General features: G+C 38.1%; 1 pseudogene; it reads right to left on the bottom strand.

The window, feature by feature from the left end:
* Positions 1–1,676: 1,676 nt before the first annotated feature.
* On the bottom strand, positions 1,677–2,019 carry LOC101715299 (large ribosomal subunit protein eL31 pseudogene; annotated as a pseudogene).
* Between the last annotated feature and the right edge of the window lie 23,259 nt (positions 2,020–25,278).

Raw genomic sequence — 25,278 nt, 5'->3', positions numbered from 1 at the left:
AAGAATTTTATGTAGTGATATGTATTCAAGAGAAAAATAAAGTGGACTAAAAGGATAGTCCTGTTTCAAAATGGACACAGAATTTGTTGTTACTCAAGTATGGTGAGGTCAGCAGATAAGGGGATAACTGTCATTGACAAGACAGTTTGTACTCACACCTCCAACAGGAAACCTGTATTAGTCAGCTTTCCCGATGTGAGACATAGAAACAGACACACACAAGAAGGGGAGTTTACTTTGGCTCACATTTTAAGGTGAGTCAGTCCATGGTCAGCTGGCTCCAAGAAAGAAAAATCATGGCAGAAGGGCATGGTAGAAAGAACTGCTTAGTTTATGGTGGCCAAAAACCAAAGCAGGGCAATTGCGATGGAGAGGAGAAGGTCAGGAACAATACAAAATACCCAAAGTCATGACTCTATGGTCCACATAAACACATCCAGAAGTGTGCTCCACCAACCAATGCAAAACCAATCATGTTGACATAATCACACCTAACTGTCATAAGGCTACCCCAAAGGCCACAAAGGAATCACCAAAGTTGGTCAGGAGTAGAAAGACTAAGGGGAAAACATGGGCAAAAGCCTTTGTTGTGGTTTTTGTGGGAAGGAAGAAAGGGACAAGTCAAGATAAGTTACTGAGCAAATTTAGAGCTAGATAGTTTGAATTATTTCAGCAGGATCTGGGCTACAAGGATGGTTTCTAGTTGCCTGATACCTGATCCAAGGGTTATTTAATGCAAAAGAATAGTGTTCCATAGGGCAGGAATCCATAAAGGAAGATAGGTGGGAGTATGAATCCCGCAATAGTTGATTTGGATATCAAAGGCAAACTCACATGCAAGGGCATTATACTTCTATGAATTAGCTAACCCTGGGAAGGAAAGTTCCTCTTCAGTCCATAAGGTCCCAAGAGGTTTGAAGCATCTTGAAATACAGAATAAAAACATGATTAATATGGCGGGAATTTAGGAAAAGGATAGTACTTTGTAGACTTTGTGGGAAGACACTGAAATTGAGCAAAGGCCTGCCAAAGGCACCATCTGGGGAGAAGCTTCAAACAAAGACAACATCACACTCCAGAGCCCAGGGGAAAACAAGCCTGGGGTTCACAAGAGGGCACATGTGGGCAGAGTAGAGTAAGGGAGAAGGAGGTGGGAGGTGGGATCCAGACTGTGCAGAACTCTGAAGGCCATGCTAAAGCTATATTCTGGAGCTATATTCTGAAGCTAAATTCTGAAGCCATTGGAGGGAATTTTTGATTTGTTTGTTGGTATATTTACTTGTTATAGAAAATTTCAAACATTTAGAGAGATTACTAAAACTTCTCATAGTTTTATCACCCAAGTGCATTTATCAATTCCTACGTCCTAATTTCATCTAAATCCAAGTCTCCAAACCCAAGGAAAAAAAAATCCCAGACATCATATTATGTTAAACACTTCACCTTATATCTCTAAAAAAAAATAACTTATTAAAAAAACACACTCCTTATTTCATATCATCTCTAAAAGATAAACTAATTTCTTTAATATCACCAATCATTTAGTCATTTCTCCCCCACATATACATAATTTTTATTTAAGGAGGAGCTAAATAAAGTCAATATGTCCCCTAAAGCATCTTTTTTTGCAGTTTTATAACTTTATTTGAATGTTAGTTCTCATCCACATTAGCTGCCTAGAGATTTTCAAAGGTAGTAATGGGAATATCGGTTAACAAAGTAAACTGTTTACTTGGTGAATCTTCATTCTCATTACGTTTTCTGAACAACAGTACATGAATAAGATATGAGATATTCCTTATTCCTCTGAGTCGATAGCCTGGTATCAATGGGCACATCCAGAGTCCCCATCTCCTTCATGGCAAATTTCCATATCTCCTTAAGTGCCTGAAGGGTGTGCATCTTGAAGCCTAGTCCATGGATGAAGCTGTGAATGTTGATGATGTATTCTCAGGTCACCACCTCTTTAGTGGCAGAACATCTGTTCTTCTTCTGGCCACTCTTCTTTGTGGGAGCCATTCTGCTGGGCCCAAATTGGTAAGCCCCTAAGACTCTTTTAATCCATAGAGTCCATCTTTTCACCTCCCCAAGGGTGACCAACAGTCTCAGTCTCCTTCAGGATGCTGAGCTTTCACTGCTGAAATCAGAAAAATCCTGGAAAAACAAATATGAGTTGATTCCTCTCTTTCCCTTCATCTGTTGCTATTTGTTGTTTGAGGTATCAGTTTATTGTCCTGTAACATTTCTCTTGGAGTGGATATTGCTAAGTGCATCCTCATTGTACCATTTGTTATGTACTTCCATCCCTTGTGTTTTTAAATAAATTTATAGGCCTAAAAGCTACATAACATGCAGGTTTAATATTTTTTCATGTACTATTGGTTATCTTGAGATACAGTCTTCTAAATTTCAAACTGCATTAGTTACCCTGGAATATAGTTTGTTAGTCTCTGGAGAGAATGATAATCATTTCTATATGTTTTTCTAACACATTCTGGCTGTTGTGTGAACAGTGGACTGTTAGGGAATTAAGAATAGAATTGATAGAACTGTAAATATGCTAACCTATTGTTGTAGAAGAGAGACAATAATGACCTGAATCAGGATGGAACCAGTGGACATAAGAAAAAGTCATTGGATTTAAGATGGAGTACCAATATAGATGGGTTAAGTAGGAGATATTAATGGAAAGAGAAGAGACATGAATGATTCCAAGGTTCTGAGTAACTGACTGGGTAGGGGAAAACATAAGGAGAAACAGATTTGGGCTTCAAAAAGAGAGAAAATAATACAAGGAAACAAAAGTGCCTCAATTACATCAGAAGACTTGCAACTATTGTAGAGGACCTTAATAATTTCAAACTCAACAGATACCTAGACCACTGAAAATATGAGTAACTTTTAGTCTTATGTTTACACTTCCTGGATCATGTAAATTGACTCTTCTAAATATGTGAGGCATATCCTACTCCTACCTTATCACCAAGGCCACATCCCCAGAGCCATTTATCAGAGGTGTGACTTCCAGAACTCATGAATGCATATATAGACTCCTGAGAGTGAGCCATAAGATCCAAATTATTTCAGACAGTACATTCATAATCTATGTGAAGCAGTCAAAGCTGTGATAGCAATGCAACTTAGTCTTCAGTTTAAACTAACATTTGATGAAGGCCAAGAGCAGCAGTTTTTCTCCTGTTGGTGTGATCTTTCTTTCCAGAACCACTTTGGAAAGTTGTGCAGCACCAGTCCCACTGTGATCTCTGGTATTCCTTCCAAAAGAAATCTCACTCCCTCAGGAAGAGCCTGAAGAAGTTGAAAGACCACTCACATGTACTTGAAGGTGATTGCTGTTCTCTGCACAGCCAAAGAACCCCTAAGCAACACCTCTGCCTGCAAAGCACCTTCCTGAAACATCCAAATTTTGTTGTCAATTTGTAAGCACACTTTGTAAACATGGAATGCCCTTCCTTATATCCATAATCTTAAAAAATGCTTTTAATCTAGGGCACATGTCAAAGTGACCCTTCTCTTCCCCTTTTGTTCAATGTCACAAGACCTTTTGAATTTTACAACTCCTGATGCACTAGACCAAATGAGAAATGTGAGTCAACAGATATCACTGGAGGAAAGACAAAAAAACGAACACACTTCCTCACACTTTTCAGTCAAAAAATATGATACACTATTTATTTGTTGGTATAGAGAGTGAAGGGACTTACAGATTGATTTGTAAACTTACACTGCAGGACCATCGAGTAGGAGGCAGTCTTGGGGAGAGGAAGGAGTTCTGAAAACTATAGTACCACAAAAGAAAGATGGTAGCAGCTCAGAGGCAGGTGACATTTCATTGTCAATAAGGTCCTTTTTATTATTTCTTCAATTTGGCAACTTTGTGAGTTAATTGGGGCAAGGAATATTAACCCCACCTCAGAAATGAGAAAACTGGGTGCCTCATTTCCTTGAGCACCATTTCTATACCTACTTCTTTTTTTAAAATTTTTATTTTATTGGTACATTTTAGGTATACAGTATAATTACATTCATCATTGGAAATTTGCACCCTTACATAATCTTTCTTGGTTCTTATTTTCCCCCTTCCCCTGTCCTCCCTTCAACCCCTCCATCCCTCCCTATTTACAAAGACTTTGTTCCATTTTTTCATTTTCTCATATTAATTCCATTCTCTTCTTTCCTCTGCCCTACCCCTCCCACGTCCCCTTCCCCTTTGCCCCTTTTCTTCCTATTTCACATTAGCTATCATACCATTTAGTCAATATTTACATTTTCGGTTTCTCACACTAGAGAAACTATTCGGTATTTACACATGTGTGTCCTATTTATTTCACTTAAGAGTGTCACCTCAATGTGCATCCATTTAGCTATAAATGTCTCTAATTTCTCATTTTTTATGGCTGAGTAGTACTCCATTTTATTAAAAAAACACCACATTTTCTTTATCCAGTCTCCAGTTGATGGGCATTTGGGCTGCTTCCAAGTTTTAACTATTACAAATTGTGCTGCTATGAACAAGGGCGCACATATATCACTGTGGTATAATTCTTTTAATTCTTTGGGGAAGATACCCAGCAGGGGAATAGCTGGGTCAAATGGGACTTCCAGTCCTAGATTTCTGAGGTATCTCCATACTGATTTCCACAGTAGTTGCACCAGTCTACACTCTGACCAGCAGTGGAGCAGTGTTCCTCTTTTCCCACAGCCCTGCCAGCACTTGTTATTGGTTGATTTCATGATAGCAGCCATTCTTTCTGGGGTGAGGTGGAATCTCAGTGTTGTTTTCATTTGCATCTCTCAATTAATCAGTGATATTGAACATTTTTTCATATGTTTATTTGCTATTTTTACTTCTCTGTCTGAGAAATGTCTGTTCATTGCAGATGCCCATTTTTGGATTGGGTCTTTAAATTTGGGAGGTCTGATTTTTTTAAGTCCTTTATAGATTTGAGGTAGTAGACCTTTGTCTGAGGAACAGCAGGTGAAGTTTTTTCCCACATTGCGAGTTGTCTCTTCATACAGTTGGGGGCTTCTCTTGCTGTGCAGAAGCTTTTTAGTAAGAAGAGATCCCACTTGCTGATTGTGCTAGTTCACGGGCAACTTAGGTTTTATTCATAAAATCTTTTCCTACACCAATGTCTTCAAGAGTTCTACCAAACCTCTGTTCCAGGTGATTCAGTGTTTATATTTTAATATTTAGATCATTAATTCATTTTGATTTTGATTTAGTGCATGGTGAGAGATAAAGGTCGAGGTTTTTTTTTTAAATGTCAAGTTTTTATCTTTGACAAGTTGAAACTCAATTTCTCCAGCACTATTTGTTAAAGAAGCTATCTTTCCTCCAGTGAGTGTGGTTGGCTCCTTTATCAAAGATGAGATGGCTGAGTGTGTCTGCAGTTGTATCTGCATCTTCTAATCTGTTCCACTGATCCTCAGGTCTGTTTCTTGGCCAGTACCATGCTGTTTTATCACAGTAGCTTTGTAGTATAGTTTCAAGTTGGGGGTTGTAATACCCCCTGCCATGTCTCTGTTACCTAGAATTGATTCTGCTATTCTGGGTTTCTTCTTGTTCCAAATGAATTTTTGGATTGTTTTCTCAAGGTCCATGCAATATGGTGCTGGGATTTCAATTGGGACTGTATTGAATCTATATTGCAGTTTTAGAAGTATGACCATTTTCGCTATGTTGACCCTTCCTACCCAGGAGCAGGGGATGTCTTTCCATTTTCTGATGTCATCTTCAATCTCTTTTCAGAGTGCTATAGTTTTCAGAGAAGAGGTCTTTGATTTCATTTGTTAGGTTGATTCCTAGGTATTTCAGCTTCTTGGATGCTATTGTGAATGGAATTGTTTGCCCTATTTCTCTCTCAGTGAGTCTGTTGTTTGTGTAGAGGAAAGCTGTTGGTTTTTCTGCATTGACCTTCTAACCAGCTATTCTTCTCAATTAGGTTATTAAGCCTAGAAGACTTTTAGTGGAGTTCTTGGGGTCTTCTATATAGAGTATCATGTCATCTGCAAATACTGACAATTTGACTTCTTCATTTCCTATCTTTATTCCTTTTATTTCCTTCTCTTCTCTAATTGCTGTGTCTAATGTATCCAAAACTATATTGAACAGGAGTGGTGATAGTGGACATTCTTGCCTTGTTCCTGATTTTAATGTGAAAGATTTCAGTTTTTGACCATTTAGTATGATATTGGCTGTTGGTTTTTCATAGATGTCTTTTATCAGATTAAGGTAGAGACCATCTATTCCAATTTGGGGGGGGGTACCATAAATGGGTGTGGGACTTTGTCAAATGGATTTTCTGCATCTTTTGAGATGATCATATAGTTTTTGTCCTTGGCTCTATTGATATAGTGCATTACATTGATTGATTTGCATATGTTGAACCATCCCTGCATCCGTAGGATGAATCTCACCTGATCAGAGTGTATGATCTTCTTGATGATCTTCTACATTCTATTTGCCAGTATCTTATTAAGGATTTTTGCATCTATGTTCATTAGTGAGATTGGCCTATAGTTCTCTTTTTCAGTTGGGTCTTTCTCTGGTGTGGGGATCAAGGTGATGCTTGCTTCCAGGAGTGAATTCAGGAGTATTGCCTCCCTTTCAATTTCATTGAAGAGTTTAAACAGTAGTGGCAGTAGTTCCTCTTTAAATGTCTTATAGAATTCAGCAGTGAAACCATCAGGACCTGGGCTTTTCTTAGTTGGTAAGTTTTTAATTACATTTTCAATTTCATTGGTTGATATTGGGTAGTTTAGAATTTTTAGGTCTTCTTCATTCAACTTTGTTAATTCATATGTATCTAGGAATCTGTCCATTTCTTCTGTGTTTCCCATCTTATTGGTCTATAGGTTCTTGAAGTAGGTACCGATGATTCTCTGGATTTCTGCTGGGTCTGTTGTACTTTCACCCTTTTCACTCCTAATTGAATGGATTTGGGCCTTTTCTTTCCTTTTTCTGATAAATTTGGCTAAGGGTATGTCAATTTTCTTTATTCTTTCAAAGAACCAACTCTTGGCTTCATTAATTTTTTTGTCTCATTCACTTAGTCTCCATTGCATTGATTTCCACTCTGATCATTATAATTTCCTCCCTTCTATGAGCTTTGGGTTTGTCCTGTTCTTCTTTTTCTAGAAGTTTGAGGTTCAGCATCAGGTTGTTTAATTGGACTCACTCTGTTTTCCTAATATGAATATTCACTGCTATGAATTTCTCTCCTGAGACTGTTTTCATTGTGTCGCATAGATTCTGATATGTTGTATTGTCATTGTCATTTAATTGTAGGAACTGTCTGATTTCTTCTTTAATTTCCTCTGTGATCCATTTGTTATTCAGAAGTATGCTGTTCACTTTCCATGTGTTTATGAAATTCTTGTGGTTTATTTTCCTATTGATCTCCAATTTCATCTCACTATGGTCTGATAATATACAAGGGCTAACTTCAAGTCCTTTGCACTTACTTAAACATGTTCTATGAGCAAGTATGTGGTCTATTTTGGAGAATGACCCATGTGCAGCTGAAAAGAATGTGTAATCTGATTGTGGGGTGGAACACTCTGTAACCATCTGTTAAGTTCATTTGTTCAAGACTTCAATTGAGTTCTAGTATTTCATTCCTTTTTTTTATCTAGTTGATCTATCTATTTGTGACAGTGGGGTATTGAGGTCCCCCACTACTACTGTATTAGTGCATATATGATTTTTCATGTCTTTTAGTATTTGTTTTATATAGTTCGGCACACTAACATTTGGTGCATATATATTTATGACTGTCATCTCTTCCTCTTGGATTGTTCCCTTTACAAGGATATAGTGTCCTTCTTTGATCCTCTTAATCATTGTCAGTTTGAAATCCACTTGACCTGCAAAGAGGATAGCTCCTCCTGCTTTTTTTCAGGTTCCCGTCTCATGGAGTATGTTTTTCACCCTTTACCTTTCAGTCTATGAGTTTCTTTTTGAATTAAATGTGTTTCTTGTATGCAGCACATTGTTGGATTTTGCTTCTTGACCCATTCTGCCACTCTACTTCTTTTGATTGGTGAGTTGAGACCATTGACATTGATGGTTTTAACTGATATCTATTTACTTATCATAGTCATGACTTTTTTTGTTGTTGGATTCTCCCCCTTTACCTTTAATTTATTGTTGTGCCCTATGGGTTTATTCTGCCGTGCTTCCTGGTGTTGTGACCCTCATTGTCTTTTCCTAGGATATTGTCTAAAATTTTTTGGAGTGCTGGTTTGGTATTCATGAAGTTCCTCAGGTGGTCTTTGTCATAAAAATATCTTCTTTCTCCATCAATTTTGAAAGATAGTTTCACAGGGTACATCAATCTGGGTTGGAGGTTGTTTTCCTTTAGGGCTAGGAATACATCACTCCAAGCTCTTCTTGCCTTGAAGGTTTGCACTGAGAAGTCTGCTGTGATTCTGATGGGCTTTCCTTTGTATATGATTTGTTTCTTTCTCTAACTGCTTGTAGAACTTTGTTCTTCCATTGGGTTTCTGGAATCTTAACAATTACATGTCTATGTGTAGATTTTTTTTTTATCAAGACTAGTTGGAGTCCTATATGTCTCACTTATCTGTATGTCAAATTCTTTTCCCCTGCTTGGGAAGTTTTCTGCCATCGCTTTCTGTGAACAGTTTTTTTTATGTCATCTGCACTCTCTCCTGTTTCTTTATTCACTCCAGTCAGTCTTATGTCATTCTTCTTTGCATCGTCTAGCAGCTGCTGGATTGATTTCTCATGGTCTCTTACAATTTTGAAGCAATTTTTCTTTTCCTGGTCACTAATTGCAATCTTATCTTCTATATCTGTAATTCTGTCCTCACGTTAGCTCATTCTGCTGTGTAGACTTTCAGTGGAGTTTTTAAACTCCTGGAAATCTGTTTGCATCTGCTTTATGGATTCCATTTGTTTCCTATGTTGTGATTCCATCATGTTCCTCAGTTCCTCTCTAGATTTATCAATCATGTCTTGCACTATGAGCACAATCTCTGTTGCTATGTGAGAAATTATTTCTGACTTCATTTTTTTCCAGATCTTCTTTTGTTGCCAGTTCCGGGAGTCCAGGTAGTTGAGTATTAGAGTGTTCCATCTCATTTCCCTTTGGGGTTGCTGTATGTGACCTGGAAGTCTGGTTTTGAGACTTTTTTTACATGTCTTCTCATTTTGACGGGGGCGGGGGGCGCACTGTTGGCACTCACACTCCTCAGCTCCTCTGGGCTCAGAACGGTGGTACAGCCAGCCCAGAGGCCCCTTCCTCTGGCCTGGGAGCAGTGGAATGGTGGCTCAGAGGCCCCTGCCTCTGTGCTGAGAGATATAGTATAGAGGCCCGGGGGCCCCTTCCTCTGAGCTGGGAGTGGTTGAATGCCCTATACCTACTCCTAATAAATCTTGCTCATACCTCTTTTTTAAAAAGAAAAGAAATGAGAAAAACTAGTTTAGAAAGGTTTTTGTCGCCATTTTATTGCTTATAAAATATAGAACAAAGGTACATATTCATGTCTTCTTAGTTCAGGGCATTTGGGTATGAGGGAACCTCTTGCTTAACCAGCAGCAAGTAATGAGCTTCAAATTTCAATAAGGGTCGTTCCTCTGTGTTGCTGCAACAAAATGCCTGAGACTGAATAATTTATAGAGAAAAGGAATTTATTTTTGATGGTTACGGAGGCTGCAAAATTCAATGTTAAGTCTCTGACATCTGGTGAGGGCCTTCATGTTCTGTCCTGACATGGCAAAAGGCAGAAAGGTAAAATGGAATGAATACTCTGTCCCCAGTTGACTGAAGAGAAAACAGCAAGCTAGCAAGCTAGCCAGATGGTGCGTGAAGCATTTTTCATAGTCCTTCTTCATTCTACTAACAAGAAAGAATCCTTCATGGCCTAATCACCTCTGGATGGCTCCCACCTCTTAATGTTATCACAGTGCCCACACCTATCTGGAGGAGACATATTCAAACCATAGCATATACACACCTCAGGCATAGCCTGTCCTGTATCCCTCTCAAAAAGCCAGTGTGAACAACCATTATTAATGTCAACCCATCAGGGCAAACATCAGCCCACAGCCTATTTTCCCTGAAAAAGTCTGTCATGGAATTTTGAGATCTATCAGAAATGGCCATTTTGGTTCTTTTATAATATATCATTTATTTTCTTTCAATTTTTGAAAGTCTTACAGATTCATTGCTTTTAGAAATGGAACAAAAGAAATGCTTTTCATTCTCAGAGGTAAAAACTTTTAACATCATGGTATAAGTCACCTGGAATTACATAATACAGGTGTTTCTATAACTAACTCAACATATATTGGATCACATTGCTATTCCATTCTGTAGTCTGTTTTTTCACTTTAAATATCTTGAGCATATTCCATATCATTAGACAATTGATAAAAATATAATGTTTGACTTCTGCAGAGTAAGGGTAGACTATTACATGAAAGCATCATTATGTATTCAATCATTTACTTATTGGCAGGCCTGTTCAATTTCAGTTATTTACTTTTATTTTTACCTTTTATCTGAAAAAAATGTGTTTGTATGGACTCCAATGTATATCATATGCCTGCCTTGACTGCTCTCTCTCTCCCTAATTCAGTCATCTAACCATCACCAAGTCCTGCTGCCTAAACTCCTCCCTTCTTGATTCCAGTCTCTTCTCCATACCTACTAGGAGTACAGTGGTCCATGCCCTCCCCTTTCTCAACTCTGAACCAGAGTAGTGGTACCTTCCTGGGCTCCCCAAGATCTATCTAAGGCCACTACTACCCATTTGGTAGCTCCAGCCAGGATAATCTTTCAAAAGCTCCACCTGGACTATGTTATTCTCCTGCTTTTAATCCATTCAGTAGCTTCCATAACCTAAGGATAATGTCCAATCTCCATTACATGGAATATGGAGTCCTTGATAATCAGCCCCCTATTAACTTTTCAGCCTCATCTCTTGCCACTCTGAGCTTCCAAATTTGTACAACAAAAGCAGTAAATGGCTCAGCCCTACACCTACCCCCACCAGCCACACTGCTTTTTCCAGCTCTCATACCTCTATCCATGCTGATCTGTTGCCCAGAAAACCCTTTCCTCAGCTCATGTTTTCAAGAGGATAGCTCTTATTAATTGTTCAAAACTCTGATCAGAAGGATCTCCTTGGAAGGAACCTTTCTGTAATGCCTCTCCAGCACTCCTCAAGGTTGTGTTAGAAGCCAGTCCTCAGTCCTCCCACAGTCCCTGAGCATATGTCCACGCAGTATTTAAATGACATGCACACCTGCATCCCTTGCTAGACTACAAGCAAGTCCAATGCAGACATCAATTCTTAGTAATCTCAGTGAGCCTAGCCCTATGTACATTTGTTATATCATAGATGTTGAAGAAACATTTAGTGAACCCAACTAATTTATTTCAAGTGAATGAGATTCTTTGTGTGCTTTATCTCAAAATCTGTCCTAAATTGCATCCCAATTTAATTTTTTGAGATTTATTTAATTGGGTAGTCAACTTGTGATTTATTTATGGATTGTCTATGTGCTATGCACTTTCACGTATATGACTTCACTTAATCTTCCCATGAATTGGCTACAGTAGACAGCTGGTATTTTTACTTCATTCTAGCATTCACTCTTTCTTCATCTCATAATTTGCTCCAATGTTGGATAAGAACTCAGGCTCAAAGCCATCCCTATAATCAGGACTTGTAATTTACATGAGCAAATTAACTGGGGTTTTATTTTTTTTGGTTAAACATTAGTCAGCTGAAAATGTGTTTTCTATAACTTGCAAACCAAGAGTCCTAATCCATATGCCTTATAAAGGAAATATTACGGGAAATAATTATTGTAAATTAAAGCTCCAAAATATTGCTTTAGGCAAATTGTAGCTACTAAAGAGCACAGCTAAGTTTTCAATTTGAGATTTTCTAACTCTGCTGTTTTGTATCATGAAATTAAAAATATGGCAATAAATGGGTAAGGGAAAATTCCACCTCTCTCTCTCTCTCTCTCTCTCTCTCTCTCTCTCTGGAATCTTTAATGACCTTCATGGGTCATTCTGCTGCTCTCTAACCAATATATATTATTATGAGACTACTCTAAAGATGTGTCTCACATAGTACAGAAAAATACACTGGTCTCCCCTTAATTGAAGGGATACCCCAGGCCCCCCATTGGATGCCTGAAACTATGAGTAGTACTGAACTCTATATATACTTTGTTTTCTATACATTCCTACCTATGATTATGTTTAATTTATAAATCATGCACAGTAACAGATTAATGACAGGAATAATAAAATAGAACAATATTATAACAATATACTGTAATAAACATTGACTTGCTTATTTCTGGAATTTTCAATTAAATATTTTCAGACTGAAATAGATTGTAACTGAAATGGTAGAAAATAAAACCATAGATAAGATACCACTGCACTCTTAAAAATATAAATATACTAATTTCTATTTATTAGTCAAGTTTTTATAGTGTGGGAATACCTTTATTTAAAGAGATGCCATGGTGATCCTTTTGCAAAGTAAAGAATTTTTATTTTGAAAAGGAAATTAATCTGCTAATTTAAATCTGAACATTCATCATGCAAGATTGCCTAAAATTTAGCCTGGCTTAAAATGTAAGGGCAAAAGAATCCCAACAAGCTGCAAGGCAGGTATAAAAGCAGTTCCCTTCCTGTCCTATACTACAAGTTTTTGGAGAAGTAGCTCATCCAAAACTCCCTAAATAGGACCAGGGATTTAGCTCAGTGGCACCATACCTGCCTCACAAGCACAAGGTTGTGAGTTTGATCCCTGGTATCAAAAAAAAAAAAAACCTAAATACTTCCAAAGACCTTGCAAGGTAAAATTCCTCAACTATGCAAGAATACTTGGTAAAATCTTCTATAGAAATAATTCATCTATTTAGCAAGGATTCATTTTTTTAAAATTGAACACCTACTAAATTCTAGGGATTGTCTAGGTGACATTAAATAAAAACAAAAATAGCTTATTCCTGGCTACCATGCCTCTTCACAATAGCCCATCCTACACTATAGAGTCTGTATTTTTTTCTTTCCTTTTAGTCCATCCAAAACTTGCTCTACAGAGCCCATTTTTCCCTTACCTTTTTGCATTTTTTCTACCTTTAATAAATGTGAAACTTTGCCACCATCTATGCTTCTTTTGTTCAATTCTTTTTCCAGAACAGAAAGGACCTAGAAACCATCTCCAAAAGGAGATCCTAGCACCCCCAAAAAAACAGTAACATAATTTGGCCTAGCCAGCCAGAAGCAACAGTAATTGAGACATATGGCTGATGGCCTGAGCAAAAAAAAAAAAAAAAAAGCCAGTAAAGCCAAACTTGAGTGACTGCCTCAAGAGGAGCCACGGGAAACCTCATGAACCACACCCCACAGATGCCACCAACTTTGCCACTAAGCCAGTCATTGGAGAAATGGCTCATCAGAGTTCCAAACAAGAATGTAGGCAGTTTCCTGACCTAAATCATTGCTAGTAGTTGAGGAAAAACCATGAGCTGTCAAGCTATACTAGTTTCCACAGGAACATGTCTTTTCCATCTTGGAGGTTCTGAAGTTTTTTGTGCAATGGACCTTTGGCATTCTGGTGAGCCTATAGACACCTCTCAAAACAATGTTTATCTATCTATCATCTATCTATCTACCTATCTATGCCATACTAGGGATTGATACCTAGTATGGCATGCATACCCAGGGCCTCATACATACCTAAGGCTTTATGCATGCTAGGCAAGCACTCTAGCACTAAGTTACACCCCAGCCCATTTTATCTTATTTTTCATTTTGAGACAGGGTCTCAGTAAGTTGCCCAGGCTGCCTCATACTTGCAATCTTCCTCCCTCAAACTTCCATGTAGCAAAGATTACAGATGTGCACAGCTGCACATGGCAGAATTTTTTTTTAATCTTTTAATTGTTTTGTTTTGTTTTTTGAGATAGAGTCTCACTATGTAGTTCAGGCTGGCATTTATTTGCTCAGGCTGGCCTCAAACTCACAACAATTCTCCTGCCTTAGCCCATGAGTACTTGGTTTACAGGCATATGCCACCATATCCGGTGACAGAATATTTTAAATGAATAAAAGAAAATAAATTGGACTACAAAGGAAACTACATATAATGAAGTATAGTTATCAAAATACTTCGAAATTTTATGAAACAATAATGCCTATTTCTTTATTAATAATTACATCACAAAAGCACATTTAAAACATTGGCAATGTAACCTAAATTTTTTAAGACAGTGTGAAGGCAGTAATTGCTTAGCCTGAATAAGTGAATTAAACTGTGGGTGGTCTTTGACAAAGCAACAGGTGTCTTATTGTATATTCAGTTGATTTTTATTGTCTAAAAATAATATGTCCAGAAGTATTGACAATACCAGTTTGCAAAATGCATTGCCATGAATGGAATGAAAGCTTCTATAGCTTGCTTTGCAGAGAAAAATATAAGCAGATTTCATTAAAAGAACACAATTGGACTGGAGTTGTAGCTCAGTGGTAGAGTACTTTCCTAGTATAAATGAAGCCTTAGGTTTGAATCCTAGTAACAGAAGAAAAATTTTAAAAATACTGTATCTTTAAGTTAAATTTTAATTGTAGTCAACTTTTGTCTAAATACCAGTGAGTTCATCTTTGGGTTATTCTATGGTCTGAATATGTGCCCCAAATTTCATGTGCTAAAAATTTAATTTCTAATGCAACACTGTCAAGAAATGTGAACTTTTGGGGAGATATTTAGGTCATCAGGGCTCCACCATCATTAATGAGTTAATGCCATTATAAAAAGGCTTGATGGAAAAAGTTTTGTTCTTTTATGCCCTTCAGTCCTTTCTGCCACGTGAAGCTACAGTTCCTCCCCTCTGGGAGCAGGAAGTGAAAGGTGCCATCTTGGAAGAAATGACTGACGCTTCACCAAACATTACGTGTGCTGACTCCTTGATACTGGAGTTTACATCCACAAGAGTTTTTAGAAATAAATTTATGCTCTTCATTAAAAAAAGCTATTCCCTTGGAGTTTATAGTACTGTATAAAGTATGACTTTTGTATGCTGTGCTAGAAACTGGGTATACAAAAGTAAATAAAACTATCATTCCTGCCCTAACACAGCTGGACTAAGTATGATATGTCTAAACTTTTCTGGTTGTTGCATTCCACTATTAGGAAAAAATTTGAACACACATCCCTACCAAATGTGCAATTACTTGTTCATAAATTTTATACTTCTATATTTTCAAATATGTATGGTATAAAGCACACACACACACACACACACACACACACACACACACACCCTAAGTAAAAAGGATGGGACCAAAATTTAACATTAAGAGTTCTAGTATTTTTTCCAAACCCTTCTTTGGACATTGCCAATTTAGTGGGCTGGGCTTCCAATGCCCAAACTTAATCCTTTCTGACACAGTCATGAAATAACCTACACTCTGAGGTTAGGGAAGGGCTGATTATTTCTTCTTTCGGTCCAGGGGGCTGCCTATCAATGCCTGGCCATCATCGTTAATCCAGTGGTCAGTGAGATTTGCAGATAGTTAAAACCACTCTTGAATTCAGGGCAACCTTCGTTGAACCAATTTTTCAACTGATTGAATTTTTGCTTTTCAACCATTTGCCTTGGCATTGGGTAGACACATTGCTTGAGTAAATATTCTTCCCAAAATATCTTACCAAGAATATCTGTTCATTGACCGGTGCTGGAAAACCCACTGTCTAAGAAAAATCTCCAATGTGTTCTCTCCAGAAATATATTACCTGGATAAGCCTGGCTGCACACTCCAACCAGGCCTTCAATTATAAAGAGTCAGTATTCTTTCCGTCCTCTATTTTCAAGGCTAAATTATGCATCCTACAAACTACCCAAAAAATGGTGTTTCCTTAATCTAATTTCTACTCATATTCCTACAAATTAATTCAACCAGCATTTATCAAGTACCTATTATGAACAAGACACAACACATAGGAATTTATTTTGCTGAACAGCTGGGCCAGGGTGTGTGTGTGTGTGTGTGTGTGTTTGTGTGTGTGTGTGTGTTTATGTTTGTATTTGCTAAAAGACTCAGTTTTATACAGAGCCCCCACTTTAAGAAAATTATTTCCCAGAAAATAATTGCTAAATGAGGTTTCCATGTCCAGCACTGGCATTGCTGTGTGTATACATTAGCAAACAACAGCATGCTTCATTCCCCCATACACTAATGAAAAATGATTGCTTGTCTTTCTAAAACTAAACCAATTATTCTTGTTTTTGTTGAATAGAAATTTAGCTTTGTTTAGTGACAGAATAACTAAATCAGTCTTATTTGGAACCCAAGCATCAATGTAGATCCTGTCGCTTCACTGACAGGAAATGTAACCCAGATAGCTTATTTGATAAAACAGGGCTATTTTGGCTTTGAAACAAACAAAAAAAATTCACTCCTGTAACTTCATAGCGAATGAGGCATGTACCCTCACCTCCATTTCTCCCTTTCCTGGCATCTTTCCTAACCCGGCACATAACGAAGCAACATTTTACATAACCAGCAGTATCTGCTCCTGGCTGGTATACAAGCCCCTACCTGATTGAATATCGCCATTTCAGAACTGCTGCCTAATCACATTTTTTCAGGCTGTGTGAACAAAATGATGTTTCTTTAATTACATGAACTCTCTATTTTTGATATTTTAATGACATTTTAGAAGATAGAATGGCTGCTTCTCTTAGATCAGGTGGTATTAATCAGGTGTGACAGCTAGTTATTTGATACATTTTTAAATCCCACTTGTATTTGCACATGAGTAAGCTGGGACTTGATTTCTTAGTCCTTGGTCTGTAATGTCACTTGTGTTTCTGCCCATAATGAGCAAAATAATTGAACCAAATTATCACTATCTATAATTCAGTGCTAGCTTAGAGGCATTATTTTATTTTTTAAAACAATGAAATAAAAAAAAGCCTTCTCCTCTAAGATAAATGTTAATAAATAAGGCCTGGCAGACCTGCATTCTTTGTCATGAGACAGTCCAACATACGTTTTCCCCTGGGGCTTCACCCTACTGCCAGCCTCCAAATAAAACATGTCTATTTCTTCATTGAACCCATGTTCTGTGCTGGGAAATCACCCAGACACAAGTGGGGACTCCTACCTGGGTCAGGACAGTAGGGACCATTTAGTGTATCTTAGGTGCTATTTGGGGATAACAAGAGTATTAGCATGGGGAGAAAGCTGAGCACGTGTTTGTAGTAAGTACTTTAATGGCTAATTTGTTGGTGTCTCTGGCAACAGAGAGGGCCCAGAGGATGGCATGGACCACATCTGTTCGGACTTTGTAACCGCAGCACTCTCAGTAAAATTAGAACCTCTTGCCCAGAAGCCATACCGCTAGTGTTTTTCTGGAATGAAAGGTATAAACATTACTCAGTCCTCTCATTTTATAGAGAAAGATTGTGAGGCCCAGAGTAGAGTTGACCAAAGTTGCAAAGCAAATATACTTGAATTCCATTCTCAGTGCCCAGGCCAGTCTTCTGCCAACCACACTGGTCTTATCTGTAAAGCAGAAGGTCCCAAGATTTAGTTAATAATAAGAGCTATAGAGCAGCACTTCTCAAATATTAATGTGCAAATGAATTACCTAGGGAGCTTGTTAAAAGGCCAAATTTGATTCAGTATGTCTGGGCTGGGGTCTGAGATTCTGCATGTGAAGCAGCCACCTCAGGATGCTGGAGCTGCTAATCTGGGGACCAGACTTTGAGCCTCAAAGCCAGAGTTGAGCAACTCATCCCACTGGCTCTGAAATTGGACTGATGGTGTTCAAATCCTGACTCTGCTATTTTCTGCATGCTACTATATACCAAGCACAGCACTGTAGAGTCCACAGGGACCAGGTGAAGACAGCACACAATACGAGGACTGTGGGGACCCTCCTAAGGCAGTCGCTGCTGTTTATCTTTATTCGGTTATCACCTTGTGGGAACAAGATGCTGTGAGGATCTTGCCAGATTTTCTGAATAGTCAAAAGAAAATCTTCACATGATGCATTTTAAATTTGAGGAAGAAGGACATAAAGCTAGATAGAGGACAGATAGATGGATAGGTACATAAACAGATGATAGATAATTTGGGTGATATAATTTTTAAAAGTTGAAAACTGTTAAAATATTTTAAAACACATGGTAGACAACCAGGGGCTAGATCTTGCCTCCAGTTTGCTTCATTACTAACATTCTCATTTGATCTTCAAAAACAACTCCATGTAGTATGTAAATATTATAATGATAACCTTTTTGCCATAAGGGAAACTGTCTTAGAAATATTCTATAAATTACTCCCCATATATTGCTGGACAGAGACAGAGCTAGAGCTTACCAGGAATCACTGACACCACAGCCCACTAAACAGCACTGGTAACAGGCACCAAGTCCTGCCCAGTCCTCCTCAGTCTCTCAAATGACCCTCGACTGAGGGCTGCTGTACTACATTCTAGCAAAAGGAAAAAACTGCCAATAACCATAGAGAGGAGTTTTTCTCCAGGAAAAGATCAAACTTGTGACATGGACCTCCTGAGGACTGGACTATCTTCTTCCCACCACAGCCTCCATCCTGAGATGTTTGAAGATGATAGAGTGGCATGACTAAAAGCACTAGTTTTGGACTCAACTCAGCCCAGTTTGAATTACGTTTTGGTTCTACCAGCCATTGGAGATCTGACTCATAGCATACCTTCCTTGGTGACTAATCAAGGGGGATCTTATGCCACTTAGTGCCAGATGTCCCAAGGCCATAATTCCCAGTCTCCCTTTCAGCTCATCTCCAACCACCTCTGGCACCACTGTCCTTCCTCCAAAGAGGAAGGGCCTAGACTTTAGAGACAAGGACAATCTAGTCTGGGACCTGGTCAGCCTCTAACTGTGCTACCTGTTACAGCACTCATCTACTGGACACTCAATTTCCCCAGTTTGGGGTGAAAATAATAATTTCTATCTCCTAAATTTTCTTTTGTGCTTTGCAAGAATTAAATAAGATGAAGGCTGTAAAGTTCCTGGCACACAATGGGCACTCTGCAAATTTAGGTTCCTTAAGCTCCAGACCTAGACCACCCCTAGCCAAGCATGTACCAGAATGCACTGGGTGAAAGTGAGCAGGTTATACTAAACCTACAAAAATTCCTGCTCCAAGCTTTGTAAAAAGAAGCTGCACTTTGTAAAGAAGACAAAGTTTGTGACTTAACAGAGAGCATCCTGTAGCTGGAATCAAAAACTTAGATATTTACAAACACAAAAGCACAACCTATCACTAACCCCACTTCAAGGATGGGGAAACTGAGGTTTAAAGAGTTTAAGTCACTTGCTCAAGATCACTTTCAACGAAAAGTCAAGAGTCTTATTCCCCAGGAGGTGCACACCACTACAGGATGCCCTACTTTCCCAAGTCTTAGTTTCTTCATCCATCAAATAAAAATATCTGAAATACCTGGCTATATGAGAAATCCACATTTTTGTCCTAGCTCTTGAGGGTTGTCCTCATCAAACTCTTCATTGAGACTAGACCAGAATGTAGCACCAATGAAAAGAAGCATAAAGACAGCAGCTTGCTTTAAAATACACTGTTCCTGGGCAATCATATTAAAGAAAAGTCCTATTTGGTGTTCCGCCCCTCTCTCCTTTCAAGCTGGCCTGTGTGGACAGTTGAGTAGTTTCCCTCTTGGATCTAAACTATTTTCAAGTGGCTCAGATTTCCAGGATGGAAAGGACTCCTTTGACAGAGATCAAGTTCAGCTTTGATCATTAAACCATTTCCCACTTCCCTGTGAATTTTCACCGAAGCAGGGAAACTGAGCCAATGCATGCACATCAACTCAGAGGGTGGGTGCTAAGGATCAAGGCAGGGAGAGGCAGGAAGGCAGCAGTCTCCTCTCTGTCACATGAAGACACCCTGTTAGGACCAAAATCCAGGGTGGAGAGAGATACTTTTAATAGAAATCAAATGCGGCTACCCTCACTTTCTCCCTCTCCACTCCCTGGCAGATAAACACATAAGGTTTATGATTGGATAAATGTTTGGTTTCATTCCAAGCATAAAAATGGGTTTAGAAGATTTCAGTTTCCTGTCTCCTAACTTTCCTGACCACAAATATTTTTTATTGTAAGCCTTGCACGTAAAGAGTTATTTAATAAATTAACACTTCAAATGCCTTTAGTTTAACTCTCAGTTTGTTCTATGCTCAATTATGGACCGCCTATTCATTTAGTTCAGACGGTTAGTCCTGCCTCATCTCTCTTCCCCTAAAAAGCTGTAGTTCCTCTCCTTGCTGTATTTTTATAACTTTACAATACTTTATTGAACTGCTATATTATATTTCTGCCCTACTCCTACCCCCAAATAATCCTTTATGGGGAAGCATAGACAGAGTTTGGAATGCAGGGAAGTAAGCATAGCCGTCTTTATGGCATTTTACAAATTTCTCTTGGCCTCAGAAATCACAAAATAATCACACAAAGAAACCAAGCCCATAGCCTGCAGGACAATGCATGGTTTTTTATTAAAAGAGGAATTTAAATTCCTTCTGTGCACAGACTGTTTTAACTATAAAGACTTAGAAAATTAATTTTTGCCTATAATCTCTTATAGATAATACTATAAAAATAGTTCCTTTTTAAGAAGCATATTTCATGCAAATATCAAAAAGCCTCTTATCTGTGTTCAAGATTTCTTGTTCTATTTTTGTCCCTTGTTTCCTTCTCTGAGCTGTGTATGAGACTTTGGGAGCCCTGGATCCCCAGGCTTGTTGCTGAGAGGCAGAGCCCAGGCAGGCAAAAGGTTCTCTTTTCCTTTATATAAGCAGAGAAACTGAGGATCCCAGATTTACTTCCTACTATGTGCTGGGCACTGTGCCAAGTGCTGGCATAAAAAACATAGTGGATTCAAAGGGCAAGCAAGGCAGGCTTCCTGCCAGAAAGACCAGGAAGCTAGGAGCTAGAATAAGAACTGGAGCTGTCAGTATAGAAAGAGTGCAAAAGAGAGACATCTTTCAAGCAGAGTTGCTCAAACTTTCCTCACTCACAAGCTACCTTCAAGATTTTTACATATCCTAATATCACCTTTATTATTATTTACTTAGTATCTTTCTTTATACGATTTATTTTTCATTTTAATTTAGCCTCACCCTAAGAAATAATATGGGTGAAAGTCACTGTTGAATGTGCTAGCTATGTATTTTCCCTAAAATACATTAAAGTAAGTATATAATTATTAAAGAATTATGCATGTAAGTAGTCCTAAAAATTTAACTCAGGTATTCTACCCAACATCCCCACAACGTATTTATGGAAGCCCTGCCTTAAGATATAGAATGGAGGAAAGGGAAGAAGAAAAAATAGCTACCACCCACCAAGCATTTGTAGAAAAGGAGTTTCCTTGTGGGTCTGATATAGGTAAAGATCTGAAGTCATTATGTTTCCCTCAGGAAAACCTAAGATCCACACACCACAAACTCATACTATGTATTAGCAGGTTGCTAGGTCTGGATTTGGTTTTTGGTTTTTGATGCTGGAGATTGAACCTAGGACCCTGAGAATGCAAGACAAGCATTCTGTCACTGAGCACATCCCCAGCTCAGACTGCAAAGTCTGGATAAATCTGCCCCAAGTCATAATGATCAGTGGGACATGCATCCACAAGAGTCACTGGGACACACACCCAAACACACTGTATCACAAGAGTTCAATAATCTTGCACTGGGAAAAAAAGTCCGTGTTCATTATTACATTCAGCTACCATCAACATAGTAATGTATTGGCTATTCTCTTAGTGTAGGGCTGCCCTAATAAAACATCATGTATTATGTAGTTTATAAACAACAAAAATTTATTTCTTGAGGTTCTGATGGCTAGGAAGCCCGAGATCAAGTTGCCAGTAGGCCTTCTCCAGAAGGTCCACTTTCTGGCTCACAGATGTTGCCTTTTTCCTGCATCCTCACACTACAGAAGAGACAACATGCTCTCTTGGGCTTACTTACAAAGCTCTAATCTCCTCCCCAAAGGCCCCATATCCTGTTATCATCACCTGAGAGCTTAGGATTTCAGTGTGTGAATTTTGAGGGAACACAAACATTGAGGTTATAGTACTGACCAAAGATACAGTACCTGTCCATGCCTCAAGTATGGTACATTCTTCTGAAGGTAGCTGTGGGACAGTAGAAAGAGCTTGGCAAATACAGTGCAAAAGTCTCTCTTGGCATTTCTGCCTAGTCACTGACTAAATGTTCAATTTTTGATGTTTCTTAAGTTTTATAACTCTTAACTTCCATATTTATAAAATAGAGAAACATATTTCTAAAATGCTTCTTCTAATGGGGGAAACAAAATATTTTAAGAGTATATGTAAAAGCATAATGTTTACCACGTAATTAGAAATCATGCAGAAAACATATTTTTAATATCAACTATGTAACCATCAAAAATTGTAGTGATAAAAACATAAAATTAGCATCAAAAGATCTTTGAGATAATTTTAAAATTCCATATTGCAATACTGTGTCTCCCTCTGTGTATATGTGTATATTTACTTGAATTTCCAGTAAGAAAAATCAGGTATATTTAAGAACAGATAGGTTAAAATATGGCAACATAAAACTTGTTCTGTGTTAGGGCCGAAGATCTTTTGGAGGAAAATTTAAGAACATTAGTTCTTGAGTCCCAGAGCTGGACTTTAACCCCAGCTAGACTACTTCCAAACTATATTATCTTTAGCTAAATTACATCACCTCTGTAAGCCTCAGCTTACTTTTCAGAAAATGGGATATAATATAGGTTGGTTTAACTGCCTCTGGTATTTAGCAGATTTTCAATAAATAGTACAGTATTAAGGTAGTAGGAGTATGGATAATACTTTTAGCTTTTTGGAAAGTCTCTTCACTAATAAAATTGTGAGTAGTCAAATTAAAGCTACATTATCTGAATATATTACTCCACCCTAAGGTGGTACTGTGAGAAACAGGAAAAGCCAATGTACCCCTACCTCTAGCTGCCACACAGACACTCACTCAGCCACACCTGGAGAGCTTGTGACCCAGAAAGAAGTCAAAGGTTCATCACCCACCCAGCACAGTCCCATTGGACCTCATGATCCTGTGTGCTTTTTCCTCACACAGAACAAATGTATCTTAAATATCCCTGGGCTATATGTCTACTACTGCCACTTCCAATTTTACTTCACAGCTACACTGGAAAATGTTAAAGCCTCTTCAATTTAAGCTGCTTTTATTTGTATTCAGACTAAGATAGAGTGTGTGCCAGGGGACAACTTGACCATTAAAAAAAATTCTATTTGACTACATATATTTTTATCAATTTGGGAAAGCAATCAAAGCAGGCATTTTCACTTAAAAGGTTGGAAATAAAGCTGATATTATCTGGTTGGGGGAAGGCTGGGGAAATCACTAGAGGGGGAAAAAAAACCTTTTGTGTATCCAGTTTCACATTGCTGTTGTCATGTACAGGATGTATATTCAAATGTGTTTGCATATTTCTAAACTGATCATACATCAAAATTAGTGCCATATTGTTCCTTTTACAGTGAAACTGTTTATATAGGAAATATTGTATCAAACATTCCCTGCCTCCACCCTGGGTTGTGACTGATTGCAGACTGAGATAAAAGCACTTATGTCCACAACAAAAGTCTATATGTACTTAAGAAATGAAAAGGAGGTGTGATTTAAAGACAAACACTGTTATCAACCAAAAATGAAGGAGAAAAGAAAAAAAGATCACTGGAGCTTATGCAAATTCAGAGAAAGCAAAAAGCATACACCCTGATAGATTGAAAATTAGAGGTTGAATTAGATAACAGTCCAATTCAGTTGGTTCAAACCAGCTCTTAGATGCCTTTTTATACCCATGTGACCAAATGAATTAGAGTCATTTACAAGAGACAGATATGACCTACTAGGGAGAATCTATTTCCTAATTCACTTTGGGAAACAATAATTTAAAGCTGGTCCCTTGATTTTTTAGTGTATTTCCAGAAGAGTTGAGTCAATTTCAATAAATTCAGCTGAATTTTTCCTCCTCCACACTCGGCCACATTTTTTTTCCATCTTCTTGCTCAGAAGCTTGGTCCAAGTACAAAGTAAAGTGGGAAATTGACAATTATCCTAAAAATTCCAGTCATGTTGTCAGATCAACGAAATTCTAGATTTGATGGAGCTTAAAGGAGTTTTAGAGATTATCCTGTTCCACAGCTTTCAAATTTTAAATATTTTGCTAATGAAATCATACGTAGAAATCTAGCATGCAAATTAGGCTTTAACAGTATTTCATGAGTACTGTATATATTGGTCAAAGGTTATGGAGGAAAGAAAAAAGGTCATAGGATTGTCAAAAGCTAAGATGTGTGAACCAGGTGGGAAAAAGAAGAAATCTGGAAATTCGACGAGGAAATGATTACTTGTGCCTGAGCCAATCTGGATAAAACTCATGATCCTGATATTAAAGGATGAACATAATTTGAATGCTTTCCTCCACTTATTAAAATCACAATCTTCAGAAAACACTAACTACAGAGCACGCACAAGGGAATTTTTTCAACAGGAGGAAGTCATCACTTCCTCATAAAACCCATCTTGTCTTTGGATCCTGTGGCAAAGATTACTGCCTGAACACCAAACCTATTTCCTCTTATTCTGAACACAACTACACTTCCCAGTCCTCTTTACATCAAATGTGGCTATGTGACTGATTTCTAACAATGATAAATGGAAAGAAGCGATGTGTTCCATGTCTAGCCCTTAAAACAAACTCTCCCATGTGTTCCCTCATGCTTCTTTCTCTTTGGCCTGACATATGTTGATGTCCAGGATGCTGTAGTGCAGAGGTACCTTGAGGATGACAGACCCTCCCTTAACATGGACACCTGAATGGATCCATGGAGCAACCTCCTACCACTACAAATAAGAAACACCTGCACTGGACTTTATATGAGGAAGAAATAAAACCGTATGGCATTAACGGTCTGGCATTTTAGAATTTGTTACAGCAGCTTGTTAGACCTTGTTCTGGATTGGAACCATGTCATTCTCTTTTTTGCATACCTTTGCATTGTTCCTGGGTAGCTTTTACACATCTCTAAGCTTTTGTATGTGTTGATTGTATGATCTCAGGAGAAGAGCTCTCTTAAGGAGAGGAGACCATGTTTCCACATAGGCATTTGACTGAAACTCCTCTGGGGCCCAATT

This window comes from Heterocephalus glaber, unplaced genomic scaffold (assembly GCF_053883595.1).
Source record: "Heterocephalus glaber isolate CG9 unplaced genomic scaffold, H.glaber_assembly_v1.0 deba00001497, whole genome shotgun sequence".
Classification (NCBI taxonomy): Eukaryota; Metazoa; Chordata; class Mammalia; order Rodentia; family Bathyergidae; genus Heterocephalus; species Heterocephalus glaber.
Note: the sequence above shows the minus strand (reverse complement) of the source record. Positions and strands in the feature narration are given on the sequence as shown.